Source organism: Castor canadensis, chromosome 17 (genome assembly GCF_047511655.1).
Source record: "Castor canadensis chromosome 17, mCasCan1.hap1v2, whole genome shotgun sequence".
NCBI classification, from domain to species: domain Eukaryota; kingdom Metazoa; phylum Chordata; class Mammalia; order Rodentia; family Castoridae; genus Castor; species Castor canadensis.
The window spans coordinates 33,408,694-33,422,744 of record NC_133402.1 but is presented as its reverse complement, the minus strand read 5'-3'; positions in this window follow the sequence as shown (position 1 = coordinate 33,422,744).

Genomic DNA, 14,051 nt, shown 5'->3' with positions numbered 1-14,051 from the left:
GTTTCTTTAAATTAGCTGGCTAGGCCTATTTTGAACAAAGAGATTTTATCTCCATATTGAGAAACTGAAGTTGCTCTAGGTATTTCATTGACAAACTACACTCAATCTGACAAGGAAACAATGTGTTAGATATTCCTTCTGGTAACATAGATGGTTTTCTTCGGAGAGAAACACGTGTTTGTTCAAATCAGCTGAAAAGGCCTCCATGATACAAAGGGAGCCTATCTCCATCCTGAAAAACCTAAGTTGCAAGAAGTATTCCTTTTAAATCTACTGACTACTCACATGGAAACAATATGCTAGATGCTGCAGCTTGTAGTTAGACGGTTTTCTTTGGAGAGACACATGTGTTTCTTCACCTCAGCTGAATTGACCTGTTTTGAACCAAGAGAGTCTACCTCCACCTTGAAAATCCTAACTTGCAGGAAGTATTTCTTTGAAAAAACTGGCAAAAGTCTCCCAGGGTGACAATGTTCTTATTCTCCAGGGTCAAACAGAGATGGTTTTCTTTCAGGAGATACATGTGTTCCTTTAAGTCATATAGAAAGGCCTATTTTGTAACAAAGAGCCCATATCCACATTGAATGACCTATGTTGCAGGAGGAATTCCTTTCCAAATCTATCTCGGTTCTCACAGGGAAGCAATGTGCTAGATGTTGCTGCTTGTAACATATAATGTTTCTTGGGAGAGATCCCTTTGTCTTCAACTCAGCTGAACAGGCCAACGTAGAAAAAAGGGAGCCTATCTCCACCGTGAGAAACCATGCTGCAGGAAGTATTCCAATCAAAAACAAACTTATCTCACGGGGAAACAATGTGCTACCATTCCTGCTTCCAACAGAGATGGTGTTCTTTCGAGAGGTATGTGTGTTTCTTGAAATCTGCGGAATAGGCCTATTGGAAACAAAGTGAGCCTATGTCTACATTGAAAGACCTAAACTGCCTGAAGTACTCCTTTCAAATAGTAACTCAGCTCTCTCACAGAATCAATGTGCTACATGCTGCAGCGTCTAATCTAGATGGTTTCCTTTTAGAGATACATGTGTTTCTTCAATTCACCTGATTGTGTGTATTGGGAACAAAGTGAGCCAACCCACCCTTGGAAAACGTAAGTTGCAGGAAGTCTTTCTTTGACAAACTTACTAAATTCTCACAGGGAAACAATGCCCGAATATTCCTGCTTCCAACAGAGATGGCTTTCTTTGGAGAGATATATGTGTTTCTTCAAATGTGCTGAATAGGCCTACTTGGAACAAAGTGTGCCTATCTCTACATTGAAAATCCTCAGTTGCCCGAAGTACTCCTTTCAAGTACTAACTCAGATCTCACAGAGAAACCATGTGCTACATGCTGCAGCTTCTAATCCCGATGGTTTCCTTTTAGAAATACATGTGTTTCTTCAATTCACATGAAGGTGTGTATTGGGAACAAAGTGAGTCAACCCAACCTTGGAAAACGTAAATTGCAGGAAGTATTCCCTTGCAAAACCTATTCAATTCGAAGTTGGAAACAATATGGGGGATGCTCCTTCTTCCACAGAGATGTTTTCTTTGAGAGACACACGTGTTTCTTCAAGTTAGCTGGACAGGCCTATTTGCTTACTGACTGTAACATATAAGATTTCTTTGGAGAGATACATGTGTTTCTTCAATGCAGCTGAAAAATGCCAATGTGGAAATAAGGGAGCCTCTCTCCACCATGAAGCACCCTGTTGCAGGAAGTATTCCATTTACAAACAAACACAATCTCCCAGGGAGACAATGTGCTATTACTCATGCTTCCAGCAGAGATGGTTTTTTTGGAGAAATATATGTGTTTCTTCAAATCTGCTGAACAGGCCTATTAGGAACAAAGAGAGCCTATGTCTACATTGAAAAAGCTAAATTGCCTGAAGTACTCCTTTCAAATATTAACTCAGCTGTCTCAGGGAAACAATGAGCTGCACGGTACAGCTTCTAACATAGATGGTTTCCTTTTAGAGGTACGTGTGTTTCTTCAACTCACCTGCCTGTGTCTATCTGGAAAAAAGTGAGCCTATCCCAACCTTGAAAACCCTAAGCTGTAGGAAGTATTCCTATGCAAAGCCTTCTCAATTCTTACTGGGATACAATGTGGTGGATTCTCCTGCTTCTCACACAGATGTTTTCTGTCAAAAGACACATGTGTTTGTTCAAATTAGCCGGGGAGGCCTATTTGGAACAAACAACCCTTTGTTCCCCTTGCAAATTCTGAATGGTGGGAAGAAATTCTTTTAAAATACTCATTTTTAACAGGGAAGCAATGTGCTAGATGTTGAAGATTGTAACATAGATAGTTTTCTTTGCAGAGACACTGATGTTTTTACAACTTAGCTCACAGGCCTACGTGGAAGATAGAGAGCCTATCTCCCTTTGAAAAACGTAAGTTGCCCAAAGTATTCCTTTTAAAATGAAACTCAATTCTCTGAGGGAAAGAATGTGCTATATGCTCCTGATTCTGACTCAAGTGGTTTCTTTTGAGATACATGAGTTCCTTTAACTCTGCTGAAAGGGCCTATTTGGAACAAACAGCCTATCTCCACCTTGAATTTCAAAGATGCAGGAAGTACTGCTTTCAAAAACTTACTGGTTTTTACACGGGTAAACAATGAAGTACATGGCGAAGTTTGTAATCTAGTTGGTTTTCGTTTAGTGCTCCATGTGTTTCTTGAACTCATCTGAATAGGCCCATTTGGAACAAAGAGAGCCTACGTTCACTTTGAAAAATGTAATTTATAGGAAGTACTCCTATCAATAATTAACTCTCTTCTCAGAGGTATACTAGGTCCTAGATTCTATAGCTTGTATCACAGATAGTTTACTGTCAAGAGATAAATGTGTTTCTTCAACTTGCCTGAATAGGCCTATTTCAAAAAAAAGAGCTGATTTTCCCTTTGAAAAACCTAAGTCACAGGAAGTATTCCTTCAAAAACCAGCTCAATTCTCGCAGTGAAACAAGCTCCTAGATGCTGCAGTTTTGAACATAGATGGTTTTCTTTGGACAGATACATGTCTTTGTTCACCTCAGCTGAATAGACCTATTTGTTACAAAGAGAGCCTCTCTCCACCTTGAAAAACCTAAGTTGCCAAAGTGTTCATTTTCTATGTACTGAATACTCAGAGGGAAACAATGTGCTACATGTTGCAGCTTCTAGCATTGATGGTTTTCTGGAGATATAAATCTGTTTCTTCACATCAGCTGAATGGTCTTATTTGAAAAAAGGTAAACTTATCTCAACCTTGAAACATACGTTGCTGGAAAGTAGGACGTTCAGGAACATACTCCACTGTCACAGGGAAATAATGTGCTAGAAGCTCCTGCTTCTACTACAGATGATTTCCTTTCTAGAGATACATGTGTTTCTTCCAATTAGCTGAAAAGACCTAATTGAAAAAAGCGAGATTTCTCCACCTTCAAAATTCTCACTGGCAGAGAGTATTTCTTAGGAAAATTAACTACTCTCCATCAGAGAAACAACAGCAAGATACTGAAGCTTGTCACACAGACAGTTTTCTTTTCTTTGGAGAGATTTCTTTGCTCTTTCAACTCAGGTTCGTAGGCCTAGTTGGAACACAGAAAGCCAATCTCCACATTGAAAAACCTACGTTCCCATATGTATTCCTTTGAAAAACGAAATCCATTTTCATCAGAAAACAATGTACAAGATGCTGAGCTTCTACAATACATGGTTCTCTTGGAGAGATAAATGTGTTGCTTCAACTCAGCTGAATTTGCCTCTTTGGAACAATGTGATCTCATGTGAACCTTGGAAAACGTCCGTCGCGGGAAGTAGTCCTTGCAAAACCGTACTCAATTTTCTCAGGAGACAATGGGCTAGATGCTCCTATTTCTGAAACAGACGGTTTTCTTTCAAGTTATGCATGTGTTTCTTTAAATTAGCTGGCTAGGCCTATTTTGAACAAAGAGATCTTATCTCCATATTGAGAAACTGAAGTTGCTCTAGGTATTTCATTGACAAACTACACTCAATCTGACAAGGAAACAATGTGTTAGATATTCCTTCTGGTAACATAGATGGTTTTCTTCGGAGAGAAACACGTGTTTGTTCAAATCAGCTGAAAAGGCCTCCATGATACAAAGGGAGCCTATCTCCATCCTGAAAAACCTAAGTTGCAAGAAGTATTCCTTTTAAATCTACTGACTACTCACATGGAAACAATATGCTAGATGCTGCAGCTTGTAGTTAGACGGTTTTCTTTGGAGAGACACATGTGTTTCTTCACCTCAGCTGAATTGACCTGTTTTGAACCAAGAGAGTCTACCTCCACCTTGAAAATCCTAACTTGCAGGAAGTATTTCTTTGAAAAAACTGGCAAAAGTCTCCCAGGGTGACAATGTTCTTATTCTCCAGGGTCAAACAGAGATGGTTTTCTTTCAGGAGATACATGTGTTCCTTTAAGTCATATAGAAAGGCCTATTTTGTAACAAAGAGCCCATATCCACATTGAATGACCTATGTTGCAGGAGGAATTCCTTTCCAAATCTATCTCGGTTCTCACAGGGAAGCAATGTGCTAGATGTTGCTGCTTGTAACATATAATGTTTCTTGGGAGAGATCCCTTTGTCTTCAACTCAGCTGAACAGGCCAACGTAGAAAAAAGGGAGCCTATCTCCACCGTGAGAAACCATGCTGCAGGAAGTATTCCAATCAAAAACAAACTTATCTCACGGGGAAACAATGTGCTACCATTCCTGCTTCCAACAGAGATGGTGTTCTTTCGAGAGGTATGTGTGTTTCTTGAAATCTGCGGAATAGGCCTATTGGAAACAAAGTGAGCCTATGTCTACATTGAAAGACCTAAACTGCCTGAAGTACTCCTTTCAAATAGTAACTCAGCTCTCTCACAGAATCAATGTGCTACATGCTGCAGCGTCTAATCTAGATGGTTTCCTTTTAGAGATACATGTGTTTCTTCAATTCACCTGATTGTGTGTATTGGGAACAAAGTGAGCCAACCCACCCTTGGAAAACGTAAGTTGCAGGAAGTCTTTCTTTGACAAACTTACTAAATTCTCACAGGGAAACAATGCCCGAATATTCCTGCTTCCAACAGAGATGGCTTTCTTTGGAGAGATATATGTGTTTCTTCAAATGTGCTGAATAGGCCTACTTGGAACAAAGTGTGCCTATCTCTACATTGAAAATCCTCAGTTGCCCGAAGTACTCCTTTCAAGTACTAACTCAGATCTCACAGAGAAACCATGTGCTACATGCTGCAGCTTCTAATCCCGATGGTTTCCTTTTAGAAATACATGTGTTTCTTCAATTCACATGAAGGTGTGTATTGGGAACAAAGTGAGTCAACCCAACCTTGGAAAACGTAAATTGCAGGAAGTATTCCCTTGCAAAACCTATTCAATTCGAAGTTGGAAACAATATGGGGGATGCTCCTTCTTCCACAGAGATGTTTTCTTTGAGAGACACACGTGTTTCTTCAAGTTAGCTGGACAGGCCTATTTGCTTACTGACTGTAACATATAAGATTTCTTTGGAGAGATACATGTGTTTCTTCAATGCAGCTGAAAAATGCCAATGTGGAAATAAGGGAGCCTCTCTCCACCATGAAGCACCCTGTTGCAGGAAGTATTCCATTTACAAACAAACACAATCTCCCAGGGAGACAATGTGCTATTACTCATGCTTCCAGCAGAGATGGTTTTTTTGGAGAAATATATGTGTTTCTTCAAATCTGCTGAACAGGCCTATTAGGAACAAAGAGAGCCTATGTCTACATTGAAAAAGCTAAATTGCCTGAAGTACTCCTTTCAAATATTAACTCAGCTGTCACAGGGAAACAATGAGCTGCACGGTACAGCTTCTAACATAGATGGTTTCCTTTTAGAGGTACGTGTGTTTCTTCAACTCACCTGCCTGTGTCTATCTGGAAAAAAGTGAGCCTATCCCAACCTTGAAAACCCTAAGCTGTAGGAAGTATTCCTATGCAAAGCCTTCTCAATTCTTACTGGGATACAATGTGGTGGATTCTCCTGCTTCTCACACAGATGTTTTCTGTCAAAAGACACATGTGTTTGTTCAAATTAGCCGGGGAGGCCTATTTGGAACAAACAACCCTTTGTTCCCCTTGCAAATTCTGAATGGTGGGAAGAAATTCTTTTAAAATACTCATTTTTAACAGGGAAGCAATGTGCTAGATGTTGAAGATTGTAACATAGATAGTTTTCTTTGCAGAGACACTGATGTTTTTACAACTTAGCTCACAGGCCTACGTGGAAGATAGAGAGCCTATCTCCCTTTGAAAAACGTAAGTTGCCCAAAGTATTCCTTTTAAAATGAAACTCAATTCTCTGAGGGAAAGAATGTGCTATATGCTCCTGATTCTGACTCAAGTGGTTTCTTTTGAGATACATGAGTTCCTTTAACTCTGCTGAAAGGGCCTATTTGGAACAAACAGCCTATCTCCACCTTGAATTTCAAAGATGCAGGAAGTACTGCTTTCAAAAACTTACTGGTTTTTACACGGGTAAACAATGAAGTACATGGCGAAGTTTGTAATCTAGTTGGTTTTCGTTTAGTGCTCCATGTGTTTCTTGAACTCATCTGAATAGGCCCATTTGGAACAAAGAGAGCCTACGTTCACTTTGAAAAATGTAATTTATAGGAAGTACTCCTATCAATAATTAACTCTCTTCTCAGAGGTATACTAGGTCCTAGATTCTATAGCTTGTATCACAGATAGTTTACTGTCAAGAGATAAATGTGTTTCTTCAACTTGCCTGAATAGGCCTATTTCAAAAAAAAAGAGCTGATTTTCCCTTTGAAAAACCTAAGTCACAGGAAGTATTCCTTCAAAAACCAGCTCAATTCTCGCAGTGAAACAAGCTCCTAGATGCTGCAGTTTTGAACATAGATGGTTTTCTTTGGACAGATACATGTCTTTGTTCACCTCAGCTGAATAGACCTATTTGTTACAAAGAGAGCCTCTCTCCACCTTGAAAAACCTAAGTTGCCAAAGTGTTCATTTTCTATGTACTGAATACTCAGAGGGAAACAATGTGCTACATGTTGCAGCTTCTAGCATTGATGGTTTTCTGGAGATATAAATCTGTTTCTTCACATCAGCTGAATGGTCTTATTTGAAAAAAGGTAAACTTATCTCAACCTTGAAACATACGTTGCTGGAAAGTAGGACGTTCAGGAACATACTCCACTGTCACAGGGAAATAATGTGCTAGAAGCTCCTGCTTCTACTACAGATGATTTCCTTTCTAGAGATACATGTGTTTCTTCCAATTAGCTGAAAAGACCTAATTGAAAAAAGCGAGATTTCTCCACCTTCAAAATTCTCACTGGCAGAGAGTATTTCTTAGGAAAATTAACTACTCTCCATCAGAGAAACAACAGCAAGATACTGAAGCTTGTCACACAGACAGTTTTCTTTTCTTTGGAGAGATTTCTTTGCTCTTTCAACTCAGGTTCGTAGGCCTAGTTGGAACACAGAAAGCCAATCTCCACATTGAAAAACCTACGTTCCCATATGTATTCCTTTGAAAAACGAAATCCATTTTCATCAGAAAACAATGTACGAGATGCTGAGCTTCTACAATACATGGTTCTCTTGGAGAGATAAATGTGTTGCTTCAACTCAGCTGAATTTGCCTCTTTGGAACAATGTGATGTCATGTGAACCTTGGAAAACGTCCGTCGCGGGAAGTAGTCCTTGCAAAACCGTACTCAATTTTCTCAGGAGACAATGGGCTAGATGCTCCTATTTCTGAAACAGACGGTTTTCTTTCAAGTTATGCATGTGTTTCTTTAAATTAGCTGGCTAGGCCTATTTTGAACAAAGAGATTTTATCTCCATATTGAGAAACTGAAGTTGCTCTAGGTATTTCATTGACAAACTACACTCAATCTGACAAGGAAACAATGTGTTAGATATTCCTTCTGGTAACATAGATGGTTTTCTTCGGAGAGAAACACGTGTTTGTTCAAATCAGCTGAAAAGGCCTCCATGATACAAAGGGAGCCTATCTCCATCCTGAAAAACCTAAGTTGCAAGAAGTATTCCTTTTAAATCTACTGACTACTCACATGGAAACAATATGCTAGATGCTGCAGCTTGTAGTTAGACGGTTTTCTTTGGAGAGACACATGTGTTTCTTCACCTCAGCTGAATTGACCTGTTTTGAACCAAGAGAGTCTACCTCCACCTTGAAAATCCTAACTTGCAGGAAGTATTTCTTTGAAAAAACTGGCAAAAGTCTCCCAGGGTGACAATGTTCTTATTCTCCAGGGTCAAACAGAGATGGTTTTCTTTCAGGAGATACATGTGTTCCTTTAAGTCATATAGAAAGGCCTATTTTGTAACAAAGAGCCCATATCCACATTGAATGACCTATGTTGCAGGAGGAATTCCTTTCCAAATCTATCTCGGTTCTCACAGGGAAGCAATGTGCTAGATGTTGCTGCTTGTAACATATAATGTTTCTTGGGAGAGATCCCTTTGTCTTCAACTCAGCTGAACAGGCCAACGTAGAAAAAAGGGAGCCTATCTCCACCGTGAGAAACCATGCTGCAGGAAGTATTCCAATCAAAAACAAACTTATCTCACGGGGAAACAATGTGCTACCATTCCTGCTTCCAACAGAGATGGTGTTCTTTCGAGAGGTATGTGTGTTTCTTGAAATCTGCGGAATAGGCCTATTGGAAACAAAGTGAGCCTATGTCTACATTGAAAGACCTAAACTGCCTGAAGTACTCCTTTCAAATAGTAACTCAGCTCTCTCACAGAATCAATGTGCTACATGCTGCAGCGTCTAATCTAGATGGTTTCCTTTTAGAGATACATGTGTTTCTTCAATTCACCTGATTGTGTGTATTGGGAACAAAGTGAGCCAACCCACCCTTGGAAAACGTAAGTTGCAGGAAGTCTTTCTTTGACAAACTTACTAAATTCTCACAGGGAAACAATGCCCGAATATTCCTGCTTCCAACAGAGATGGCTTTCTTTGGAGAGATATATGTGTTTCTTCAAATGTGCTGAATAGGCCTACTTGGAACAAAGTGTGCCTATCTCTACATTGAAAATCCTCAGTTGCCCGAAGTACTCCTTTCAAGTACTAACTCAGATCTCACAGAGAAACCATGTGCTACATGCTGCAGCTTCTAATCCCGATGGTTTCCTTTTAGAAATACATGTGTTTCTTCAATTCACATGAAGGTGTGTATTGGGAACAAAGTGAGTCAACCCAACCTTGGAAAACGTAAATTGCAGGAAGTATTCCCTTGCAAAACCTATTCAATTCGAAGTTGGAAACAATATGGGGGATGCTCCTTCTTCCACAGAGATGTTTTCTTTGAGAGACACACGTGTTTCTTCAAGTTAGCTGGACAGGCCTATTTGCTTACTGACTGTAACATATAAGATTTCTTTGGAGAGATACATGTGTTTCTTCAATGCAGCTGAAAAATGCCAATGTGGAAATAAGGGAGCCTCTCTCCACCATGAAGCACCCTGTTGCAGGAAGTATTCCATTTACAAACAAACACAATCTCCCAGGGAGACAATGTGCTATTACTCATGCTTCCAGCAGAGATGGTTTTTTTGGAGAAATATATGTGTTTCTTCAAATCTGCTGAACAGGCCTATTAGGAACAAAGAGAGCCTATGTCTACATTGAAAAAGCTAAATTGCCTGAAGTACTCCTTTCAAATATTAACTCAGCTGTCTCAGGGAAACAATGAGCTGCACGGTACAGCTTCTAACATAGATGGTTTCCTTTTAGAGGTACGTGTGTTTCTTCAACTCACCTGCCTGTGTCTATCTGGAAAAAAGTGAGCCTATCCCAACCTTGAAAACCCTAAGCTGTAGGAAGTATTCCTATGCAAAGCCTTCTCAATTCTTACTGGGATACAATGTGGTGGATTCTCCTGCTTCTCACACAGATGTTTTCTGTCAAAAGACACATGTGTTTGTTCAAATTAGCCGGGGAGGCCTATTTGGAACAAACAACCCTTTGTTCCCCTTGCAAATTCTGAATGGTGGGAAGAAATTCTTTTAAAATACTCATTTTTAACAGGGAAGCAATGTGCTAGATGTTGAAGATTGTAACATAGATAGTTTTCTTTGCAGAGACACTGATGTTTTTACAACTTAGCTCACAGGCCTACGTGGAAGATAGAGAGCCTATCTCCCTTTGAAAAACGTAAGTTGCCCAAAGTATTCCTTTTAAAATGAAACTCAATTCTCTGAGGGAAAGAATGTGCTATATGCTCCTGATTCTGACTCAAGTGGTTTCTTTTGAGATACATGAGTTCCTTTAACTCTGCTGAAAGGGCCTATTTGGAACAAACAGCCTATCTCCACCTTGAATTTCAAAGATGCAGGAAGTACTGCTTTCAAAAACTTACTGGTTTTTACACGGGTAAACAATGAAGTACATGGCGAAGTTTGTAATCTAGTTGGTTTTCGTTTAGTGCTCCATGTGTTTCTTGAACTCATCTGAATAGGCCCATTTGGAACAAAGAGAGCCTACGTTCACTTTGAAAAATGTAATTTATAGGAAGTACTCCTATCAATAATTAACTCTCTTCTCAGAGGTATACTAGGTCCTAGATTCTATAGCTTGTATCACAGATAGTTTACTGTCAAGAGATAAATGTGTTTCTTCAACTTGCCTGAATAGGCCTATTTCAAAAAAAAGAGCTGATTTTCCCTTTGAAAAACCTAAGTCACAGGAAGTATTCCTTCAAAAACCAGCTCAATTCTCGCAGTGAAACAAGCTCCTAGATGCTGCAGTTTTGAACATAGATGGTTTTCTTTGGACAGATACATGTCTTTGTTCACCTCAGCTGAATAGACCTATTTGTTACAAAGAGAGCCTCTCTCCACCTTGAAAAACCTAAGTTGCCAAAGTGTTCATTTTCTATGTACTGAATACTCAGAGGGAAACAATGTGCTACATGTTGCAGCTTCTAGCATTGATGGTTTTCTGGAGATATAAATCTGTTTCTTCACATCAGCTGAATGGTCTTATTTGAAAAAAGGTAAACTTATCTCAACCTTGAAACATACGTTGCTGGAAAGTAGGACGTTCAGGAACATACTCCACTGTCACAGGGAAATAATGTGCTAGAAGCTCCTGCTTCTACTACAGATGATTTCCTTTCTAGAGATACATGTGTTTCTTCCAATTAGCTGAAAAGACCTAATTGAAAAAAGCGAGATTTCTCCACCTTCAAAATTCTCACTGGCAGAGAGTATTTCTTAGGAAAATTAACTACTCTCCATCAGAGAAACAACAGCAAGATACTGAAGCTTGTCACACAGACAGTTTTCTTTTCTTTGGAGAGATTTCTTTGCTCTTTCAACTCAGGTTCGTAGGCCTAGTTGGAACACAGAAAGCCAATCTCCACATTGAAAAACCTACGTTCCCATATGTATTCCTTTGAAAAACGAAATCCATTTTCATCAGAAAACAATGTACAAGATGCTGAGCTTCTACAATACATGGTTCTCTTGGAGAGATAAATGTGTTGCTTCAACTCAGCTGAATTTGCCTCTTTGGAACAATGTGATGTCATGTGAACCTTGGAAAACGTCCGTCGCGGGAAGTAGTCCTTGCAAAACCGTACTCAATTTTCTCAGGAGACAATGGGCTAGATGCTCCTATTTCTGAAACAGACGGTTTTCTTTCAAGTTATGCATGTGTTTCTTTAAATTAGCTGGCTAGGCCTATTTTGAACAAAGAGATTTTATCTCCATATTGAGAAACTGAAGTTGCTCTAGGTATTTCATTGACAAACTACACTCAATCTGACAAGGAAACAATGTGTTAGATATTCCTTCTGGTAACATAGATGGTTTTCTTCGGAGAGAAACACGTGTTTGTTCAAATCAGCTGAAAAGGCCTCCATGATACAAAGGGAGCCTATCTCCATCCTGAAAAACCTAAGTTGCAAGAAGTATTCCTTTTAAATCTACTGACTACTCACATGGAAACAATATGCTAGATGCTGCAGCTTGTAGTTAGACGGTTTTCTTTGGAGAGACACATGTGTTTCTTCACCTCAGATGAATTGACCTGTTTGGAACCAAGAGAGTCTACCTCCACCTTGAAAATCCTAACTTGCAGGAAGTATTTCTTTGAAAAAACTGGCAAAAGTCTCCCAGGGTGACAATGTTCTTATTCTCCAGGGTCAAACAGAGATGGTTTTCTTTCAGGAGATACATGTGTTCCTTTAAGTCATATAGAAAGGCCTATTTTGTAACAAAGAGCCCATATCCACATTGAATGACCTATGTTGCAGGAGGAATTCCTTTCCAAATCTATCTCGGTTCTCACAGGGAAGCAATGTGCTAGATGTTGCTGCTTGTAACATATAATGTTTCTTGGGAGAGATCCCTTTGTCTTCAACTCAGCTGAACAGGCCAACGTAGAAAAAAGGGAGCCTATCTCCACCGTGAGAAACCATGCTGCAGGAAGTATTCCAATCAAAAACAAACTTATTTCACGGGGAAACAATGTGCTACCATTCCTGCTTCCAACAGAGATGGTGTTCTTTCGAGAGGTATGTGTGTTTCTTGAAATCTGCGGAATAGGCCTATTGGAAACAAAGTGAGCCTATGTCTACATTGAAAGACCTAAACTGCCTGAAGTACTCCTTTCAAATAGTAACTCAGCTCTCTCACAGAATCAATGTGCTACATGCTGCAGCGTCTAATCTAGATGGTTTCCTTTTAGAGATACATGTGTTTCTTCAATTCACCTGATTGTGTGTATTGGGAACAAAGTGAGCCAACCCACCCTTGGAAAACGTAAGTTGCAGGAAGTCTTTCTTTGACAAACTTACTAAATTCTCACAGGGAAACAATGCCCGAATATTCCTGCTTCCAACAGAGATGGCTTTCTTTGGAGAGATATATGTGTTTCTTCAAATGTGCTGAATAGGCCTACTTGGAACAAAGTGTGCCTATCTCTACATTGAAAATCCTCAGTTGCCCGAAGTACTCCTTTCAAGTACTAACTCAGATCTCACAGAGAAACCATGTGCTACATGCTGCAGCTTCTAATCCCGATGGTTTCCTTTTAGAAATACATGTGTTTCTTCAATTCACATGAAGGTGTGTATTGGGAACAAAGTGAGTCAACCCAACCTTGGAAAACGTAAATTGCAGGAAGTATTCCCTTGCAAAACCTATTCAATTCGAAGTTGGAAACAATATGGGGGATGCTCCTTCTTCCACAGAGATGTTTTCTTTGAGAGACACACGTGTTTCTTCAAGTTAGCTGGACAGGCCTATTTGCTTACTGACTGTAACATATAAGATTTCTTTGGAGAGATACATGTGTTTCTTCAATGCAGCTGAAAAATGCCAATGTGGAAATAAGGGAGCCTCTCTCCACCATGAAGCACCCTGTTGCAGGAAGTATTCCATTTACAAACAAACACAATCTCCCAGGGAGACAATGTGCTATTACTCATGCTTCCAGCAGAGATGGTTTTTTTGGAGAAATATATGTGTTTCTTCAAATCTGCTGAACAGGCCTATTAGGAACAAAGAGAGCCTATGTCTACATTGAAAAAGCTAAATTGCCTGAAGTACTCCTTTCAAATATTAACTCAGCTGTCTCAGGGAAACAATGAGCTGCACGGTACAGCTTCTAACATAGATGGTTTCCTTTTAGAGGTACGTGTGTTTCTTCAACTCACCTGCCTGTGTCTATCTGGAAAAAAGTGAGCCTATCCCAACCTTGAAAACCCTAAGCTGTAGGAAGTATTCCTATGCAAAGCCTTCTCAATTCTTACTGGGATACAATGTGGTGGATTCTCCTGCTTCTCACACAGATGTTTTCTGTCAAAAGACACATGTGTTTGTTCAAATTAGCCGGGGAGGCCTATTTGGAACAAACAACCCTTTGTTCCCCTTGCAAATTCTGAATGGTGGGAAGAAATTCTTTTAAAATACTCATTTTTAACAGGGAAGCAATGTGCTAGATGTTGAAGATTGTAACATAGATAGTTTTCTTTGCAGAGACACTGATGTTTT